Source organism: Ixodes scapularis, unplaced genomic scaffold (genome assembly GCF_016920785.2).
Source record: "Ixodes scapularis isolate PalLabHiFi unplaced genomic scaffold, ASM1692078v2 PGA_scaffold11__112_contigs__length_91849675, whole genome shotgun sequence".
NCBI classification, from domain to species: domain Eukaryota; kingdom Metazoa; phylum Arthropoda; class Arachnida; order Ixodida; family Ixodidae; genus Ixodes; species Ixodes scapularis.
The window spans coordinates 48,122,315-48,143,373 of NW_024609837.1; the positions used below are offsets into that span (position 1 = coordinate 48,122,315).

The 21,059-nt window shown below is 48.0% G+C and overlaps 1 pseudogene; it reads left to right on the plus strand.

The window, feature by feature from the left end:
* The first annotated feature begins 16,154 nt into the window (after positions 1-16,154).
* On the plus strand, positions 16,155-17,289 carry LOC120844142 (annotated as a pseudogene).
* The last annotated feature ends 3,770 nt before the right edge of the window (positions 17,290-21,059 follow it).

Sequence of the window (21,059 nt, forward strand, 5' to 3'; positions counted from 1 at the left end):
TTATTTCTTCCTGTTTATTGATTGTTTTTTTCGTCACCACCCGTGACATTTAGGTGGAGGTGCGGGGTACGCATGCTCGTTCAACGCACCCCAACGAGGGCCCGCAGTGCAAGTCCAACCCCAAGTCTCCGAGGACCCAACGAAGACAGGACCGAGACCCGATCAAGTCGCCGCAACCACGGCCTACCCCCGGAACTTGGACCACTGTCGGACAGGTCAAAGAAGCTGTCGAAGCCGACGATGAGCACCACGTCGCAGCCGGACGGAACGCCATCAACGTCCATTGTCTACGTACAGGCCCCACCAAGGACGCCACCGAATTTCAGTGGCAATGTTCATGAAGATGTGGACGACTGGTTGGGTCAGTACGAACGCGTCACACGGTTCAACGGATGGGGTCCTGAGCAGAGCCTGCGAAATGTTTACTTCGCCCTGGAAGGCACTGCACGCACCTGGTTCGAGAACCACGGAGCGTCAATTTCGTCGTGGCAAGACTTCCAGGCGGAACTTCGACGCACGTTTGCCAGCCAGCAGCGACGTCAGCAGGCCGAAGAACTTCTTCAAGCAAGAAGCCAAGAGCCAAACGAGAGCGTCACAAGTTTCGTCGAGGACGTTCTCCACCTCATGAACCGCGCCGACCCAAGCGCTCCTGAAGAGATGAAGCTGCGGTTCCTGATGCGAGGAGTGAAAGAAACCATCTTCGGAGGCCTTGTGCGCAACCCGCCTATTACCGTCCAAGACTTTATCACCGAGGCGACAAACATCGAACGTGCCCTTCAAGCACGCGCCTCGCACTATCAGAGACTTCCTGGAGCTCGGTTACGCCTCTCGCAATGCCGATCCCTCGTCCAACGAGAAGTTGGACGCTTCCTTCCAACAGTGCTACACCGCAGGTTGCTTCTTCTTTCCCGACGGGCACAAAGACACTCGACAGCGGCGTCAGGTTTACGTAGCTGGCAAGGACTCGGACCGCAGATGACGTCGCTCTGGGTCCTTTCGGTGTTAGAACAGGCTTTCGTAGCGTCAACTGGTTTGCTCCGAGGTCGATGTCGGCGCCATACTCGCAGAGGAAGTCCATTCCGAGGATAACGTCCCTCGAACAGTCTTGCAAAACGACAAACTTCACAGGGCCCGTCTCACCGTGGATCTCGACTCGCGCAGTGCATCTCCCGACCGGTGTGATGAGGTGCCCTCCGGCGGTTCGTATTTGAGGTCCATCCCACGGCGTCGTGACTTTCCGAAGGCGACAGGAAAGCCTCCCACTCAAGACTGAGTAGTCCGCTCCGGTGTCCACGAGTGCTGATGCGTCGTGGCCGTCGATGACGACGTCTAGGTTATTGGACACCGTTGCAGGAGCGTCGTTTTGATCTCTGGTAGCGTTCGAGTGAGGGCCCTCCGACGTTCGTGGAGGATCTTGGCGTCGGTCGTCTTCGGCAACTCCACCTCCAGGGGTTGGCGCACCTAGTTTCCCCGGCGAGGAGCGAGGGGTGACAGGCTTTCACGTCGGGGTCGGTGCATCGGCGAAGCTGGACGTCGTGGCGACGGCGATCGGAACTCTCTGCGGGACGCAATGTCGGAATACTGAGGTCGTCGCAAGTACTCGTCGATTTCCCGAGGGCGTTCACCATAACGGGGGCGTGGGTCATTCGGGTGGAACCCCCGCAGCCCGAGTCGTCGGTATGGGCATTGGCGGTAGGTGTGGTTTGCTTCCCCGCAATGGCAGCACAAAGTGCGTCGGTTGGGCGTTCGCCACACGTCGGTCTTCCGAGGTGCGCGGGGCTCTTGGGCAGCGTACTGAACCTGGTCGCTTAGACGGCGGTCGTGCTGCGGCGCAGGAGACTGACGTCGTGGTGGCGCAACATAGGCTCGAGGAGGAGGCGGTGGCCGTCGTGCCACTGCGGCGTAGGCCACGGTGGGCTCCTCGGGTGCAGCTACTTTGGCAGGAGCCTCCAGTTGAATTGCCATCTGAACCTCCTCGCGGAAAACTTCGGCTATTGACACCGAAGCCGGCTGGTGGGTAGCAGACAGGAGCTTCTTAATTTCCTCCCGGACGACGTCCCGGATGATCTCGCGTACGCCCGGGGAGTTGCTAGGTGACGGGCGTACCGTAGCCCTTGTCACCAACTTCCGGCAAGAGTCGCAGCACCTTACCAATGGTACACCTGTGGGCTACGTCGAGGAAATTCAGGACTCCGCCGCGATCGCCATGATCTCAGAAGACGCCTCTCCGACGCAGCCCAAAAGAATAACGCCATCAGAGCTCGACATCGACCCGTCCCTCGCACCCCACAACGACAATAACTCAGTGACCTTCTCGCCGAGTTCAGTGAGTGCTTCTCCAGGTCGTCAAAGGTGCGCCAAACGACGGTTGCGAAACATCGAATTGTTACTGATGACAACGCACTTCCTGTGCATCGGCCACCGTATTGTGTTTCCGTGAAAAAAAGGGGAATCATCTAAAAGCAAGTATAGGAAATGCTTGATGACGACATCGTCCAGCCCTCAAACAGTCCGTGGGCTTCCCCAGTAGTCCTGGTGAAGAAGAAAGACGGAACCCTGAGGTTCTGTGTGGACTATCGCCGGCTGAATGCAGTAACAAAAAAGGACGTCTATCCGCTGCCCCGCATTGACGACACCCTGGATCGGCTGCGCCACGCCCGTTACTTTTCGTCGATGGACTTGAAGAACGGGTACTGGCAGATAGAGGTCGACAAACGAGATCGGGAGAAGACAGCCTTCGTCACGCCGGACGGACTGTATGAATTTAAAGTAATGCCGTTCGGACTGTGCACAGCGCCGGCAACCTTCCAGCGCGTTATGGACACGGTTCTTTCTGGTTTGAAATGGCACACCTGTCTCGTGTACTTCGACGACGTTGTGGTGTTCGCAAGCGAATTCGGCGAGCACCTGAGACGACTTCGATCCGTGCTAGAGGCTATCAAGACTGCTGGGCTGACACGCAAGCATTCCAAGTGTCGGTTCGCCTGTGGCGAGCGGAAATTCTTGGGACACGTTGTGAGCGCTCAGAGTGTAAGCCCTGATCCTGCAAAGACGTCCGCTGTCGCCGAATTCCCGAAACCATCTGACAAGAAGGCCGTCCGAAGGTTCCTTGGGCTGTGCGCCTACTACAGACGTTTCGTTCGTGACTTTTCACAAATTTCTGCACCACTGACGCATCTGACGAGGGACGTTTGCAGTTCCAGTGGGGAAAGGAGCAAGAACAAGCGTTTGACGAACTCAAGCGAAGGCTCCAGTCGCCCCCTATCCTCGGGCATTTTGATCAGTCTGCGGAGACAGAAATCCACACGGACGCCAGCAACACCGGTCTTGGTGCTGTACTCGTTCAGCGACAAGACGGACCAGAGAGAGTAATTCGCTTACGCTAGCCGGGCGCTGTCCAAGGCAGAACAAAATTATTCAACGACCGACAAGGAATGTCTGGCAGTCGTCTGGGCGATAACCGAGTTTCGCCCCTACTTGTACGGGAACCCGTTCCGCGTGGTCACCGACCACCACGCCCTCTGCTGGCTCGCCAACCTCAAGGATCCGTCAGGACGCCTCGCCCGCTGGAGCCTTCGACTGCAAGAATTCGACGTAACCGTTGTGCATAAATCTGGCCGCAATCATAATGACGCTGACTGTTTGTCACCCTCTTACCTTGTCATTTAAAGACCTTCGAGCATTCCTATCATCTAATATTACAGTGTAGCAAATGTATGATATTTACCTTTTAGACAATACTAACATAAATGTATTACCTTACTTTGTTGATTTGAACTGTGCTTTGCGTGTATGTGTTATTTTTCTATGAACATTCTTTTACATGAATTTTTGTCTTTTTTGTTTTGCTTTCTGTGGCACTGCCAAATGTAAGGATGGGGGGCCGAGGACTTGTCAAGTTGCATCATGCAGCTTTTTTCCTCGGTCTCCCTCCGTTATTCACTTTCGACGGAAAATAAATCATATTAGTATTATTATATTATTACAAGCCCGTACTGTGTGTAGCTTCGTGTAGTGGGAATTTTAAATTTCATATTTTTGCTGTGATTTTTTAACATATATATAGGGTGTTTCAAGTCACCAGGCTCGATCTAAAATGGACCTTAAAAATAGACCCCTGCACGTAGCCATCTTAACGTTTCGTCAAAGGTACATTTCACAGGTCGGTCTTTCTTTGTAAAACTACAAAGTGTAGTTCTGTTTTAGTAAAAAATAGGGCCAAGAAACTTGCCAGGGTCTAGGGTGGGCGGCAACCCAGACGACCAAGTCCAGTAGCGGGGTGTGTTTGGCGTTCTTATTGATAGATGGCCAGGGACGCCGGAAGTATATCGTGAGTGGGGGGGCTAAAGCAATTGGCTAAAGCCATGTTCCTTTTTGTCGTTTTTTGTATGATGTACTTTTTTTTTTTTTTTTTTTTACTAAAAAGAATTTAAATATTACGATCTGAGTTTCGTTTGAGAGAAAGAGAAGGACTGCGGAATATCTTACCTTGAGAATCTCCGCTTCCTAGGCATGTACGCTTTGGGGCTGGTAGGAAGAAGCTGGTGATCTTCTTTGGATGGCCAGATATTGCATGTAATGCTGGAGTCGAAGAGACACTGACTGACGCTGACTGCATACGCCTCTGACGGGTTGGACCCTCCCGATGTCGTTGGGAGGGTAGGATGAGCCCCGATGATCTTGGAGCTTGGTGGCGGGCACGTTGTTGAATGATGCTCTGACTCGCTGCTTCTCGTAAACTTCAACGTTTATCTAAACGCATTCAACTTGGACGACCACCTCTCTGGTTCCGAGTCTAAGACGAACTCCGCTAATTTCATTTCTCGCTTTTCGCATCACAACTCTAACTTTCCCTCGCTCTCGAAGGAAGAGCGAATAATTTCAAACCTGAAGATCATCACGTGCTCTCGACCGGACCAGTCGCCGGCAAGGACATCTTGAGACCTTCCTAAACGAAAACAACCGTCAAAGCTCGCCAAATATGACAGAAAGCGTCCGGTCCGAGGCGACAATCTGGCGCCACACATGTCTCGTCGCAGTATCCCCCACGCTACGACAACAGCAACACCAACAAAACTATAATCCCCGGGCTCTAGAGGCCCCCATACTAAGCCCCAGTTGGCCCCCGCGCGCCACTCCCCGGCCTTGCCACGGGCAGATCGGGTCCAGCTTGCTCTAAACCCTCGTAACCGCCGTGCTGATAAACGACAAACATTGGATTATTATTAAAAAAAAAAAAAAAAAAAAAAAAGCACGCTCTTGAAGTTAATTGTTCTTGTCTAAAATCTCTACGTGCGACAAGACTGTGCCTTGCTGCTCCGTGGCTTGCACCTAACATGGACGCACGTGATGCCTTCGTGACGAGCGCCTGGCTGGCGTTATATCCCCGAACTATTCTTATGAGGGCAAGGGGGCTGAGCCCCCCCATAAGAATACTTGGGGGGGCTCTGGCCCCCCCTGCCCCCCCTCTTCCGGCGTCCCTGTAGATGGCGTCGGGAGCAGCGTCTGAAGGTGCCGCCGACCAGCGAAAGATAGCCGACGACACGCAGACGAAATCCGTTGGCAGCAAAAGAGCCGCCGTTATGCAGACGCGTTTTTTTGCTTTAAGTTTTGCTTTTATTGTTCACACTTATTTTTTAACCGAAGGTGCATTTCAAAAAGATTATATTCATGTTAATAAACCACGGTGGTCGAGAGCCATCGCGATAAGGAGGTAGCGCCATCTTTCAATAGAAATGCCAAACACAACCCGCTACTGAACCCCTGTCGTCTGCGTTGCTGCCCGTCGTAGACCCTGGCAAGTTTCTTGGCCTCAATTTTTTACAGAAAGAGAGCTACGCTTTGTAATTTTACATGAAAAAACTGACCTTCGAATTCTCCCTTTGACGAAAAGTTTATATTGCTACGTGCAGGCGACGATTTTTACGGTTCATTTTAGATCGAGCCTGGTGACTTGAACCACCCTATATAACATGTGTTTTTTCAGTGTCAAAGCTGCTGTCAAAGTAAAAGAATCCCAGACCCAGTCAAGGTGTTTTTTAACAACTTTGTGTCTGGCGATTCCTCCAGTTTTATGGAAATAAAGATTTGATTTGATTTAATTTGATTTGATTTGTCTACATCCACTTTCGTGTTTGGTGAAAAGCAAAAATTGACTGCCCACGTCACAAACATACTAATAGCTCCACAAAAGCCCGTCACTCGAAAAGGAAGTCATCACTGGGACACAATTAACCCAGTCTCGAATCATGCAGATACACTTTTCTAACACGCTTTTATAACATCGTAGAGTGCGGGCACGCTCCGTCTCGTGTTACGAGGCTTAGTACAAGCACAGACCGTTCTTTTTTTCTTTAGGTGTTCCTCGAAGCTAATTAGCCCTTATACGCGGTAACATCTGCGCAAAGAGAGTGAACTTCAAGAGCCCTCGCTAGGTGTTAAATTGATGGCCGCCGACGTTTCAGGCAAGGGCTATCGTTGAATGCTACGGTTTTGAATCTCATCGATTTTGTTTGTAATATCCACTCTTGAAAGATGGGTGCGGTTTAAAACGTAAATACGCAAAATAGGCGTTTAACGGAGCAGGGGGGTTTAATTAAAAGTTGGAGTTTCAAGGCAGACCAGCCACGTAGTTCGGCAGGGAAAAGATTCCAGGCCCGGAAACTAAACTTTTATCTCCTTTGTTGCACGCTTTGCCGCATCGTTTCCATTCAAAGTAATTTCTAGGTGGTTAGATTTCCCGTTCAAGATGCGTGATGCCGACCGCAGGTGTGCATTCCAGTGGGATGGGAAAAATGCTTTCCAAGTGTAAGGAAACAAAATCCTGAATTGAAAATGTTTTTAAAGTAAAACTAGATGAAGCATAACATTTAATTTATATATAGGGCAAGGGCTATACTATCGACCTTCCATGCCTCCGCCCATGCTGGAAAAACGGTTACTATAATGTTCCTGTTTTTTTTTTTTTAGTTCATTTTATGTGGCCAAGAACTGTTTTGTGCAAAACTACGCTACCGACACGTAATGGTAAACGAAAAAACTAAAAACTCGCAACAAAAAAAAAATTAAATACGTGGAAAAAATATAGTCGGCGTTTCAGGCGCATGCCCTTCGTCAGACTACTCTCACGCGTTTAGTTTTTGTGGCCATTTTTGTTTTTTTATTGGGGCCATTATAAGGCCGTTTTTAGTTTGGCTTTGTAATTCTTTGCAGTGGCGGGGGGAAAGAAAAGTGAGAGAAAGGGAGGGGGGGAAGCAACGGTTTTCGGAAACTGATTTTTTTTTTTTTTTGTGATTGGGACATTTTGTTTTGTTTGGTATGCTTTAATTTAGGGGGCTACAATATGGTGTAAACAATTTTACCAACTTCCCACAAATATTTTATCGACAACGACAGTTGTAAAGTATCACGCACTGCCCCGGGTGTTTTGATCTGACGCACTGGAGCGTCACATAAGCGAGTATTTCCGCATATTATGTACGAGGACCTATTTCTTCCTTTGAATCGATCACTTCTGTGGAATCACAACGAAGACACTTTCACCATGAAATCATAAAAAAATAATGATTGATGATGAAATTTATTGGGTCCGAAAAGTAGAGCCAGATTATTTGGGTTGCAAATAAACTGGGTGAAGTTTATGCGAGGTGTTTACTTCCATGTTCAAATGTGTTAATAATGAGTAGCCAAAAAGCGCGGACTGCGGGTTGTTTCCCCTGCAGTGGCCTAATATCTTCCCAACTCGGGAAAGGGGGGAGGAAGAGAGAAAGGAGTTGTTCTCGTGGGAAGGTAATATTTATTCTCACTCAGCAGAGTTGCGGGTCATTAAAAAGTCGACTCGCTCACAACGGGAAAGCCTGCGGGGCCACATCTATAGTAACTATGAGTAAAATGTGGTATACAGCTAGGTTACTGAGAAGTTGGGATAGTGCAAACGATGGGGCGTTGTGGGGGCGAGTGAAGCGAAGACCTATCTTACGACTGGGCGCCGTCTCCTTTAGAAGCCAACATTTCGGCTTGCTTCCTCCACTCTCCTGACGCCAATCTTTCCGAAATTGGATAAATCCGGTAAACCGTTGATCGCGCAATCCCATATATATATAAAAACGCCTTTATCAAGTTATAAAACAGGCATCAAGCAGAGGTAAGGGCGAATAAACACGCAAAATAATGCAAAATGGGAGATACAACCTATGAGAGGAGTTATGTGTTTCAAGCAGTAGAAAAGAGATTAAAGAAAGCCACTTGATTTATATGTCTCGGAAAGAAATGTTTTACGACGACCTGAACCCTTTCTTCCGCAAGCCAATCCTTGTGCAAACACGGGAATGGTTCCAGCAGCCGCGCGATGCCAGAGAGCGGCTGCTGGAACGACCCCAGTATACTACGGCCCCTCTATCTCCACTGAGCGAGCGGCCTCGGGCCTGCAGCTCATGGGAAAAAGCATTCAGTCGCCCTGGCTTCCTCATGGTGAATTCCACTCGTAGATCTGGAGTGCTTTCCAAAATCCGCGAGGGAGGCAAAATTTCGCTCCGTGGGACCCGGTCCGAATCGACGAGGGGAAGATAAACTTGCATTTTTGGAGCGACCTCCCCCACACCCCTTCCCACCCCTTCTCCCTTCGCCGTACAAAATGGCCGCTGCTTGAACTTGACCAGCCTACCAACGCCTCAGCCGGCTGATGTTTCCGACGACCAGTGACGACTGTCACTGCTTAGCTGCAGAAGTAACACGCGACACAGGCCGGGCGAAATTATACGTACCACTGCGCCCATGTCACAAATAACGAAGACGTCCGCGTTCGGCGCCGTCACATACCTTTCGGCCGCCTCGAAGCGGCGGGGCAGGGACAGCGATTTCCAGCGGTGGAGTTCAGATTTGTAGTACGACTTTAATAAACCCAGAGGTAACAAACCATCACTTGCGCGGTCGTTGCCCAACTACTTCTTGCTTTAATTCACGGGAAAACGCCGACGGAATGCAGTGTAAAAAGGTAAACAACCACTGTCTGCAGAATGAATAGGCATAACCTTGCGTCTGCCTCCGGCTTTTCTGTCGTTCTTTTTCTCGTTCTTCCTCTCACGATCACAGATGTCAGCGCTTACGATTTGCCACACTCCACATTCCCGGCTTTTTATCTCTGATCTACGCGAGGTAGAAGCGTTCGAGCCGTCACAATCCAGAGTATACAACCGACGCACCCGAACAAATCCAACTCCACGACCCGGCCACCCGGCCGTGGCGCGACCGGCCCGGCGATCTCTCCAACCTCGCCGCGCATGCGCACCGCCGATTTAGACGGATTCACGTGGGCCGCTCTGACAACTTCCGGAGAGATCTGTGAAATTCCGCAGAGCAAGTTCGGCGGAATTTGGGGCGCTCCGTGGAGCGGGCGCTGCCAGAGATCTGCGAGCGGAAGATGACCAACTTGAGCCACATCTGCGAGCGGAGTATGCGCGCTCCAAATGGAGCGCTTTTGGAGCGCTCGAGATCTGCGAGCGGAATTCACCATCAAGTCTCGCGGATGGAGCGTGCCCGCGTCAACGAAGGAAGACACCCGGACATCTCAAGGTCATTGTGGCGTTCGCCGCTAGCCGCTCATTTCGCGCTTTTTGAGGTTTATCCCTACAGGAAAAGCCGATACAAAAGAACCCCTGCCGTCACGTGACTTTTGGGAGAGGGTGAAACGTGGAGGGTGGAGAGGGGCATTTTCCTACCTTGCGGAAAATGGTTTCGAAGCTCGGCCGACTTTTCCCGCGAAAAAAAAAAAAAAAAGAAGTTTCCGCGCCGTCGCAGCCAATCAGAGCGCCAGGAGAATACGGCATTTGCTGACGTCACATCCTGGCCGAGTCGCCCGAGGTGATGGGGTTGCCGCATGAATTGCCGGTGCTCCCAGGTTGCGCGAATGGCGCCGTATCGGTGGTATCGTTGTTTCGGCAGAAATGCCCCGATCGAGGCTTAGTTATTCAAATATAATCGACAACGGGCGTCTGAGCAAGGAGACAGGTCCCACAAAGATCCGCGGATTAAAAATGGCGCCAGTGGTGCCTACGAACGTTTTCTTCGGTTTATCGTGTTTGTTTTTTTTTGTTTTTTTTTATTGCCTTCTCGTGCCGCCGAGAGAATTTTGGGCATTTTCGCGGCACAGTGTCAATTACAAGAGGAAGTCTGCGCAACCATTTTTGTTTCCCAACAATCGAGCCAAGGCCAGTCTGCTCTGTTATCCGCGAGAGACGAGAGCCGACCAATGGCAACCCATGTGAACGGCGCAGTCTTTCTCCATCCAGTAAGTTCGGAAGGCGACGAGAAAGTATTTCGCAAGTGTGGACGCGGCCTCGGAGAAAAACTCGCTCCGCGAAGAGCGCTGGAGTGTCAGCCTCTTACGGCGCTGATACCCATCTAGTGAACGGTGCGCGAGACTCTTCCGCTCTAGAACACGGACTTAATTAACGCTTATATCCCTAACCAGCGTGTTGGTAAAGTATACTAGATAACAGAAACAATAAAACATTGAGAGGAGTCAGAAGACGAAACAGAGAAGTAGGCTCGCCTGTCTCTCGTCCTCTCTATGATGTATTATTTCTGTACTTTAATTAAGTGCACACCGATTTGACACCGGTGCCGGCCAGAAACCTTCTACGAATTAACTCTTATTACTCCCGGTGGCGGAACACATAACGTGTTGAGATATACAGCGGCACTGTGACAGACTTTTATAAATCACTGAAAAAAGTAGTTAAATTAACGAGTATCGGTGTCGAAAGCAATTTGAGTGGAGTAGAAATTACACTTTTTGAAAAGTAGCCGAGTAAATTACCAACTTCCGTAAAAGTGGCAACTACCGTAAAAGTTACAACTACCAAAAATATTAACTACCGAAAATGACTAACTGCAGTGAAGTTACTTTTTTAGTTTATGGAAGATATTATATTACAACATCACAAAAAACGGGCAAGGACGTGTATTGCATAGTGCGAACACGCAGAGCACTACCCCTAATACAGAGCGAGCGCCAAAAGTCTGGTGATTCCCTTGGGTGAGGATTTATGCGTGTTACGGGTTGGTCGGACAACAGATGTTCAGTGCCGCTCAGGCAACCTTGGGCAATGTAGTTTAGTCGCACCCCCACGCGGGCAAAAAAAGTCCAATTGTTGCTGGGGGAGAGGGAAGGCGGCAAGGGAAGACGCTCTCTAGCCCGGGCATAGTAGAACATGACAGGGCAGCGCAGAACATATCGTTTAGTTTTATGTCGCAACTCTGGCTGATTGTGAGCACTCGCACGAAAGAAAGAGAAGACCGAGGACACTCCTTAAATTGTAATCCTTGCTGCTTATCGTTGCAAAGGGCAACAGTCATGGTGGGTTAAAAGCACGATAGAAGCTCGGAGTCGTCGCGTTATTAAACCAACACCGTCAAAATGAATTATCTGACATTGCTCCTACTTCAAAATAAATGCAGAAAAAATGAAAGCCGTTTACAATTCCCTGTAACGCCGGATTAGAGCGCAGCTCTTGAGGAAGAGGATGGAAGCGTAGTGAGCGATAGGTGACTCCTTGAGGTCACGTGACCTCAGGGGGGTCGTGTGACGTCAGGGGGTCACGTGACCTCAGGGGTGTCACGTGGCCTCAGGGGGGTCACGTGACCTCAAGGGGTCACGTGACCACGTGACCTGGGGATAACTCGGGTGGGGTCACGTAACCTCGGTCGGGGATGGGGGTCACGTGACCTCGGCGGGTCACGTGACCTCGGCGGGTCACGTAACCATGGGGGGGTCACGTGACTTCACCGTTACGCCGACGACGACGGCGACGCCGACACCAATGCCGACGGCGGCACCGATGCCGCTCAAGCCGGAAACGGGCCCCTAAGAGCTGCGCTCTGATATGTATACAAAGAAAGACCAAGGTCAATTCATATAGGTCGCGAAAGTGGAGTAAAAAAGCGGCCCAAAACCAATCGTTAGCGTCATCACCCTGGAGGCCGCGCTACCGCAGCGCGACAATGTTTTGCGCGGCCAAACACTAAGCTGATAAAATATTAAAGACACACTTTCAGTGTCTTATATAGTTGACTTTAAATCAAAGTATTATTTATTAATAATAAATTAGTTTAAACATGTTTAGAGTGGTGAATTTTTCAGGTTATGTTTAATATGTATTATGTTGTGCATACTTGTTGCGACATCTACAACGTCGCTATTTTTCGCGTGTCGGCAGAAGTTCGCAGTCCTGATACGCCTCGTGTTTGCATTGGTTGCGTTCGCCAGTGTGCCTACGTTTCTGTAGCTCCCGTCGAACTTTCACTTTTTGCAATAGTTTAAAACGACTTCGTGGTCTTAAGTTTTCCAACGAACGGTCTGGACTAGTTTAATTCTATTGCGCCGTTCTGTTGCTTTTGTCGTCGAGCGCCGGACGGGCACGTTCAAGGCTCTGTCGTCGGGACGATGCGCCCGCCCCATGTAAAGAGGCGCTGCGCGGTAGCGCGATGCCCAAGTGATGACTGCACCGCTGGCATCAGACTCCATCGTTTTCCTGTAGACACTGCAAGGTGAAGCTTGTAGCAGCTGTGTCCGCTGCAACTATGTGTGATGTCCTGATGTCCGTTGTCTGGTGATGTCTGGTAAGCTCTTGACCTCTTTTATGGGCCCTCATGCATGCTCATTTAGTAATAACCACCCGTTGATTGAGCTTTTTTGGGCCCAGTCTCCGTTCCAAGCTTCGCGAGACGAAACTAATCTTAGATATTAGTGGCGGCTTTGCTTGACCTCTGCTGAACGGCTGCGTGACCCCAAAAACCTAATAAGAAACAATGACTGAACATATCAGTTTTAACGAACTTTCATATTATGGTGTGAATAACACTAAAACGTCCTTTCTGCTTGAAACGTGTTTGGTGTCGTCCCTCTAACGTGCTGGCGACTATCAGGTCTACTTGCTGTGGATGTCGTGCTCGGGAATCTAGTAATGTAATCGTCTGCGTTGTGAACCTATCTAACCTCACGGGCACAGAGGTGTGCTCCTCGCTCATGGCGTTCGCTGGACCCAGACGGGAGACCAAGTACAATGATGTGACTAGTTTATCGCTAACATTATTGTGTAATCTTTTCTTTCTTAAATGTCCACTTTAGCCAAGGGTATGTAAAGTAATACACTGCTTCACATTCAGGCGGAGGGTCTGGGTTGAGTTCTGCCGGAACAGAAGCCTACAGAACAAGACACCACAGCAGCTGCGGGAACGGGCGGTATGCTCCAGGCACTTCAAACCCTCTGCATTTCTTTACCGAGGAAGGCTGCGTCGTGATGCAATACCAGCATATTTGACCACTGAGGGTGAGCACGAAATATTGTTTTCATCATTACTGAGAATAATAATGACTTTATTTTACCATACAAATATGGTGGGAGCTGAGGAAAAAAGCTGTGCAAGCAGCTTGACTGGTCCTCAGCCCCCCACAGGCACACAGCACTGGGGTGGAAGTCCTACACAAGAATTTATATAATACAAAATACTTAACAGCAAAAAATTAACGAAACAAGAACAAAAGCAAAAATATTCTAGCTAATCAACAGCCGTAAGGATTGTTTAATTATAAAGAAAATAATCATTAAGCGCACACATATTGGAAGATTCGACATCAAAATTAGAGCCCATAAGAGTGTTCAGTAATGTTGGCAAGCTTATTTTAATAATTTTGAGGCCATAATCTGTTCGTGACGTTTCTACTGCCCAAACATCGGAGTGACGGGTGGAATATGTTGCAGATTTTTTTCGAAGTCATGTTAATGACAATAAAAAACTGTTTAACTCGCGACATTCCTGTTCATACTTTATGCTCAGTTTTAAAGCATAGTGATCAAATATCTTCACTACACGCAGCTCTCTGAAAAGTTGGTCTTTTGACCAACTTTGAAAAGATGAGCTTATTCAGAAAGTATTTTACATGCAGATACAGGGAACTTTTTTAGTGTACATTACGTGTGTGCTTAACTTTGCATAGGTGCCGGAGATGCCGTCCAGAGCAGCAGCCCTGGCCAATTGACTAGCGAGGGCGAGCCCACACTGGCCAGCAGCAGTAGCACCGATGGGCCCACATCATCACGGTGTCACACGCACCACACTACAGAAGAAGGTAAAAGCAATTGCATATTGGCGGAGAAGTGTTGCAGGCCTTATTTCTTATATATTTCGGACTGTCGTGTAGTAGCCATCTTTGGGAAACATGTGAAACATGTATGAACATGTTTTAATCTATAGTCCGCTGCAACCTGAGAACGAAGGGCGAGGGTAAGACGGGCCGGGGAGGAGGAAGCAGACGGAACGCTAAAGAAAGAAGGAGGTTCTCCTCTCTCTTCTCCAGCGTTCCGTCTGCTTCTTCCTCCCCGGCCCGTCCTACCCTCGCCCTTCGTTCTTAGGTTGCAACGGGCTACAGCTTGTCACATGCCGCAGGAATTTCCTGAAACAATACAATGACTGATGTTTTTGACAGATTTTTTAATTGCCTCGTCATTGCTTTGCAGATGTGGGGAGCAGTCTCACGACTCTGACCTCTGGCACGAAGACTAGCCCTCCAACCAGAGTTCATGGCAAGTTTTTATAGTGTGCGTTGTTTAGGACAGTCTTTGAAGATTACTTTGTTGCGTAGTACTTGACCAGTCATAGCTGGTTCAGCTTTTTGCAACCCCTCCGTCACTTTGTTTCCTTTGTTTTTATTGTAGTGGATCACACATACGCGATGCAAGGCGCGATGGATGGACATGGCCCGCCGTCTGGAGGAAACGATGTGTGGGCACCTGAACCTTCCCCTACCGATTATGATGCGTCGGTGTCTTCGACTCCTGCGGTTCCTCACCAACGTAGCTGTCCGTCATGATGCACAAAGGTTACTTGTACTTCCACATTTTCTACAGTGGAGGCACATTGTTTATTTCAATATTTCTCGAAATGTTTCATAATTGCTTTTGCTTTCCCCTTGCAGGGTCCTGTGCCACCCGCACCGAGGGCAAGGGGAAGATGGACGTGTTGAGGGCCAGACTTCGACAGCTTCGGAAACATAACAAGAGACTCCAGCAACGACTGCAGCGACGGCGTCATATGCTGACTGTCACTGAGATAGTTGAAAGTGTACGTAGCCTCGTCTCTCCAGCCGTTGCTGCCCTTGTGGAAGCTCAGCTGAAGATGACCAATGCGAGCAGGTTCGGTAGGCGGTGGTGCAGCCAGAACAAAGCCTTTGCCTTGGGCTTGTACTTTCACAGCCCTAAGGGTTACCGGTACCGTAGGCAATTGTTGAGGCTCAAATCCGTTAGGTCGCTACAGCTTTGGCTTCAGCGTGTTCCCCTGAGGGTTGGTTTTTAACCAGAAGTTTTCGAACTAGTCAAAAGACGTGCAGCTTCTTTTTCACCAGAAGACAAGCCATGCATTATTGCCTTTGACGAGATGAACGTCACGAAAGAGCTCTCGTACAACCCCTCTGTGGACAGGTTTGAAGGGCTCGAAGAAAGTAACGCTGGAAGAGGCCATAACCTTGTAAACAAAGCTCTTGTGTTTATGGCTAAAGGCATTCCTACGCCATGGAAGCAGCCACTTGGCTATTTTTTTGCTCATGGGGGAACACCTGCCAACATTTTGCGTGACCTTCTTTTCCAGTGCCACAATTTGCTTGTGAAAGCCGGCCTGGAGCCAGTAGCTGTCGTATGTGACCAAGGCAATCAAAAATTTGCTCTTTTTAATGGCCTTGTTACCCCTGAGAAGCCCTACGTAACTGTGAATGGGAAGCCACTTTTTTTCTATTTGATGTTCCACATCTGCTGAAGTGCTTACGAAATATGTTCTTCAAGTACAATTTTCAAGTTGGGGACCACACGTTGAGAAGCTCTTTCCTCAGGGAAGCTTACGAAAAAGACAAACAGCTTGAAATCCGATCCATGCCAAGGCTCAGTGAGAAGCATTTTAATTTGACTTGTGCCTCCAAAATGTCAGTGAAACTAGCAGCGCAAATATTCAGTAATCACTGTGCTGCTGCAATGTTTGCCATGGTAACTTTCCAGCAACTGCCAGTTGAAGCTATCCACACGGCCCGGTTTATTGAAAAAATGGATCGTCTTTTTGATAGCTTGAACAGCTCACAGTAACGCGGGAAAAGTGCATATGTGTCTGCAATGCACGAAGGCTCTGTTCACAAGGAGTTTCTAAAAGAATGCCTTCATATGTTCGAAAGCCTTACCGTTCTTGGGTGCCCACGGCAGCCTGCTTGCATTCGCGGTTTCTCCTTGGCCATTCGGTCTATTATGCTGATTTGTGAGCGCCTGACATCTGAGTTTGGTTTCAGATACCTCCTGACTCGCCATCTCAACCAAGATGCACTCGAAAACACATTCTCCGTAATAAGGTCAAAGTCTGGTGCGAACGCCAATTCCTCTTGCCGGCAGTTTCAGGCAGCCTTTAGACATCTCCTAGTTAGCAACTTGTTTAAACTGTCTGACAAGAGCAACTGCGAAGAGGACATGGCAACTCTTTTAGCGGCTCTTCCGGTTGGTTTCTCAGCTTCACTTAGTCTAGGAAGCTCACTCCCACAATGTGCAGCTGACCTCACATCCAGTAGTTATCCCACATTATTATCACTTAAAAACATGGTTTACTTTACTGGATGGCTTGTAACAAGGTTTATCAAGTATCACACATGTCAAAACGTGACTCAGCAATGTGAATTGCAAATCAAGAATGCCACTTTTTCTGATGACAGCCAAGTGTTGTTGTATTTGAGTGTGAAAGGAACGGCTGAAGGAGACTTTGGAAGCCTCTCGGTCCCCTCACCTTGCTTTGCTTCTTTCGTTCAAGCTTGTGAGAAGGTTTTTGTGGCGTCAATTGACAGTCTTGTTTTGAAAGAAGGCGTTGGGAAGGCGTTGTGCATCACACTTCATGAGAAGGTCGAAAAGCTGCTGACACTCTGCAGTGAGGATGTCTATGGTGATTTATTTGCTTTGTTTACAAGGGTGAGGCTTCATTGGTTCGCCCGTAAAAAAAATACTGAACTCCTTGATGCAGCTGTGAGACGCAAAACCCAGCAACGAGTCCAGAGGCTGTGCAGATGAGACATCACTTGCGTTATGCCCACAGGAAGTCCCTTTAGTTTGTCTTACGTGTTGCATTCAACGATCACGCTGGCATACCGGATTGTGCGAGTACATACCTCTAAATTATCACACGCTTTGCCGAAACTGTCTACTGCGATGACCAAATGAATCTATCATACTTTAAATAAAGTGTAAAAGTTTGTTTCGCATGCTCAGACAGTGCAATCGACGTATAGGTTCAGCTAGATGAACTTAAATTTTCAATGAATCATTATCACAATTTCAGTGTCACAGCATGCAAAACTAATTTTTTCGTTCTAAGTAAAATATGTTAGATTCATTCGACCCTCGCTGCATAGTGCTAGATGACGTTGCTCACTGAATGATGGGACAGGGTGTCTACCAAATCACTTATTCCAAATTTCCCAATTTTCCCAAGGTTTTCCTCTCTATTTCGATAAAATGTTGACCGTTACTTCGGTTCAGGGAGTGCCTAGTGGCCTGCGCTGCCTAATGACGTGGCGGGCAACGTTATTCAGTGCAGCGGCACCACCGTGAAATCCTTGTGCAATCATCGGGCTTCGTTGCACGCTGCCGTTCCACTTTCGCTTATCATTTTTACTGATTAGGAACTTTTTTACGGTTCCCTTTATATTACCCTGTTCTTTAAATATAATCCGCCTTACTTAAATATTTTAAGTTTTCCCGGTTGGTAGACACCCTACACACCCTGTGCATTATTGAGAAGTGTGTGAGAAGAAGCGTTGACCTCGATGTTTTCTTGTGCAGTGTGACGACTTGAGACATAAACCTGGATTAATGTTTGGTTGTGTGAGGTATACAAAAGTATATCAAACTGCGATAAAACGTAACTCAGTGAGTCAGTATGGTGCTAACAATTTGCCACAAAACGAATTATTATCTTTTTTCTTATGCTTTCTTTCCTGTCATTTTGTGGCAGTTTCCTGCGTACTAATCCTCGCATAAATAGCCAAGCTGTGGGGCACAATATGTTTGTGACGAACGCATGTGCTATAACGAAACGTCTCAATTTTCAATCTCTTGAAGCATTAATTCATGCGAACATTCCAATGCAGAAGACATGCATAGCCCCGCACCTCCACCTGTGATTGATATAGTTAAATCTAGTTACGAGCTCTCAACGTCAACAGTACAAGATAAATGCGTAAACGTGCCTCCAGTTGAGAGTATTAAGCGCGTGCATAGAGTTGTCCAGACCTTATTTCACTTCGTTTTTAATGCCATATCTATATTCAAGTGTTCAGTGGTGGTGTTGTAAGTTTGTATATAATAAACTGTGTAAACCAAGCTTGTGCCTTTTTGTCTTTCTTGGCGAACAAGCCGGTATTACAATGATAAGTACGCCTTCATAGGCGTGCTGTAACACACTGCTTAGTTGAAGATCGTAACTTTTGGTGGTTCCCAGAACTGATAAAAAACTGGTTCTTTTGGAAGAGGGATTACATGGGAGTGACTGATACAAACAAGGCTATTATGCGTGAAGCAAGGTTTGAAGGACGGTAGCAGGCATGTAGAACATCTGAAAAACATTAAATTTCGCGCCACCGGCGAAAATCATTTAAATTTCGCGCCGAAAACAATCGTGACGTCGAAATCTTGAGGAAAATGCGTCATATCGTGTTTCTTTGTTCCTTTTTAATAAAGCGTCACTTCCTGTACGTCACGGGCGAGCATGACTAATGACAATGCCGCGCAACTAACAGATGGCGCTGCGCCCCATGAGCCGCCATTTTTTGCACCTAAGGGCTTCTATGGAAGCTTCGCTACCATCTATACATATACCTTGGAAAGACGACCTATTTCGCCCATTCTATTGTCTGGTTTACCTGACGTACAAGCGCAGTGGATGCTACAAGCCATCGGAGCTAATTGAAAGCCGCAGGAGTGTCACATGACCTTGGAGACAGGGCGCAGAGGCGCGAGGAGACGTTATCACTTGCTACGATCACAGAGCGGGATTAGCTAGGATGGCTCCTAGTGTCCGCTGCGTTTGAACACAGGATAAAACGTAGTGTAGCAACGTCGTTCTGGGCTTGTTTATGGGCTGTTTTCAGAAGTTTAAGCTTTGTTAGAACGTAGAGTGACAGCGCAAGGTCATGGCATGTCATAAATGTGAACATAGATGGCTGTAAAATTTGTAGAAAAGTTAGAAAAGGAACGCCAATTTTGTTTTTGTTTGCTGTGTTGGTTGGTTGCGACGTTGGTTTGGAAGTGTATATAAGGGGTTTATTGAATAAACTTGTTTGAGAAGTCGTCTGACTGACTTCTTTCCCTGCTTCTTCTACTTTTGGTAGTTTCAAGGTTTGTTCACACCCAGTCTCAGGTGTTTTAATGTTACTGTAAACTTACACCAGTTCGCCTCCGCCCTCACTATGTGTTGGAGTACACCTGGCAGGAGAGGGGTTATTAGGCCTTTTTCTCCAGCGTGAGGTTCCGTTTTATTCATTTTTGTATGTTTTGACGCTTCTCCAGACCTTCGCCACTCATTTACAATCTACTTTTGGTGATTGTAATCCTTTAATCCTCCATTATTCTATCCTCGCCAGCGAGCCCCGAAGCCAAACTCAAATCTGTTACCCCTTCAGGGAGGGCGAGGAGACAACACGGGCACTTAAAAACTACACGGGCACTTAAAAACTACAAGTGTGAACGCGGCCTCGGAGAAAAACTCGCTCCGCGAAGAGCGCTGGAGTGTCAGCCTCTTACGGCGCTGATACACATTTAGTGAACGGTGCGCGAGACTCTTCCGCTCTAGAACACGGACTTAATTAACGCTTATATTCCTAACCAGCGTGTTGGTAAAGTATACTAGATAACAGAAACAATAAAACATTGAGAGGAGTCAGAGGACGAAACACAGAGAAGTAGACTCGTCTGTGTTTCGTCCCCTCTATGATGTATTATTTCTGTCATGTACTTTAATTAAGTGAACACCGATTTGACACCGGTGTCGGCCAGACGTCTTCTACGAATTAACTCTAATTACTCCCGGAGGAGGAAAACCATAACGTGTTCAGATATACAGCGGCACTCTGTCAGACTTTTACCGGTCACTGAAAAAAGTAGTTAAATTTATGATTATCGGTGTCGAAAGCAATTTGAGTGGAGTAGATATTACACTATTTCAAAAGCAGTCGAGTAAATTACCAACTTCCGTAAAAGTGGCAACTACTGTAAAAGTTCCAACTACCAAAAATTATTAACTACCGAAAATTACTAACTACAATCAAGCTTTTTTTTTTTGTTTTTTTTTGTTTTTTTGTTTATGGACGATATTATATTACAACATCGCAAAACATGGGCAAGGACGTCTATTGCATAGTGCGAACATGCAGAGCACTGCCCCAGCTACAGAGCGAGCGCCAAAGGTTTGGTGAATCCCTTGGGTGAGGATTTATGCGCGTTACGGGTTGGTCGGACAACAGATGTTCAGTGCCGCTCAGGCAACTTTGGGCAATGGAGTTTAGTCGCACCCCCACGCGGGCAAAAAAAGTCTAACTGTTGCTGGGGGAGAGGGAAGGCGGCAAGGGAAGACACTCTCTAGCCCGGGCATAGTAGAACATGACAGGGCAGCGCAGAGCATATCGTTTAGTTTTATTTCGCAACTCTGGCTGATTGTGAGCACTGGCACGAAAGAAAGAGAAGCGCGAGGACACTCCTCGAAATGTAATCCTTGCTGCTTATCGTTGCAAAGGGCAAGAGTCATGGTGGGTTAAAATCACGATAGAAGCTCGGAGTCGTCGCGTTATTAAACCAACACCGTAAATATAAATTATCTGACATTGCTCCTATTTCAAAATAATTACAGAAAAAATGAAAGCCGTTTACAATTCCCTGTAACGTTGAATTAGAGCGCAGCTCTTGAGGAAGAGGATCCAAGCGTAGTGAGGTATACCGTATAGGTGACTCCTTCAGGTCACGTGACCTCAGGGGGGCCGTTGACGTCAG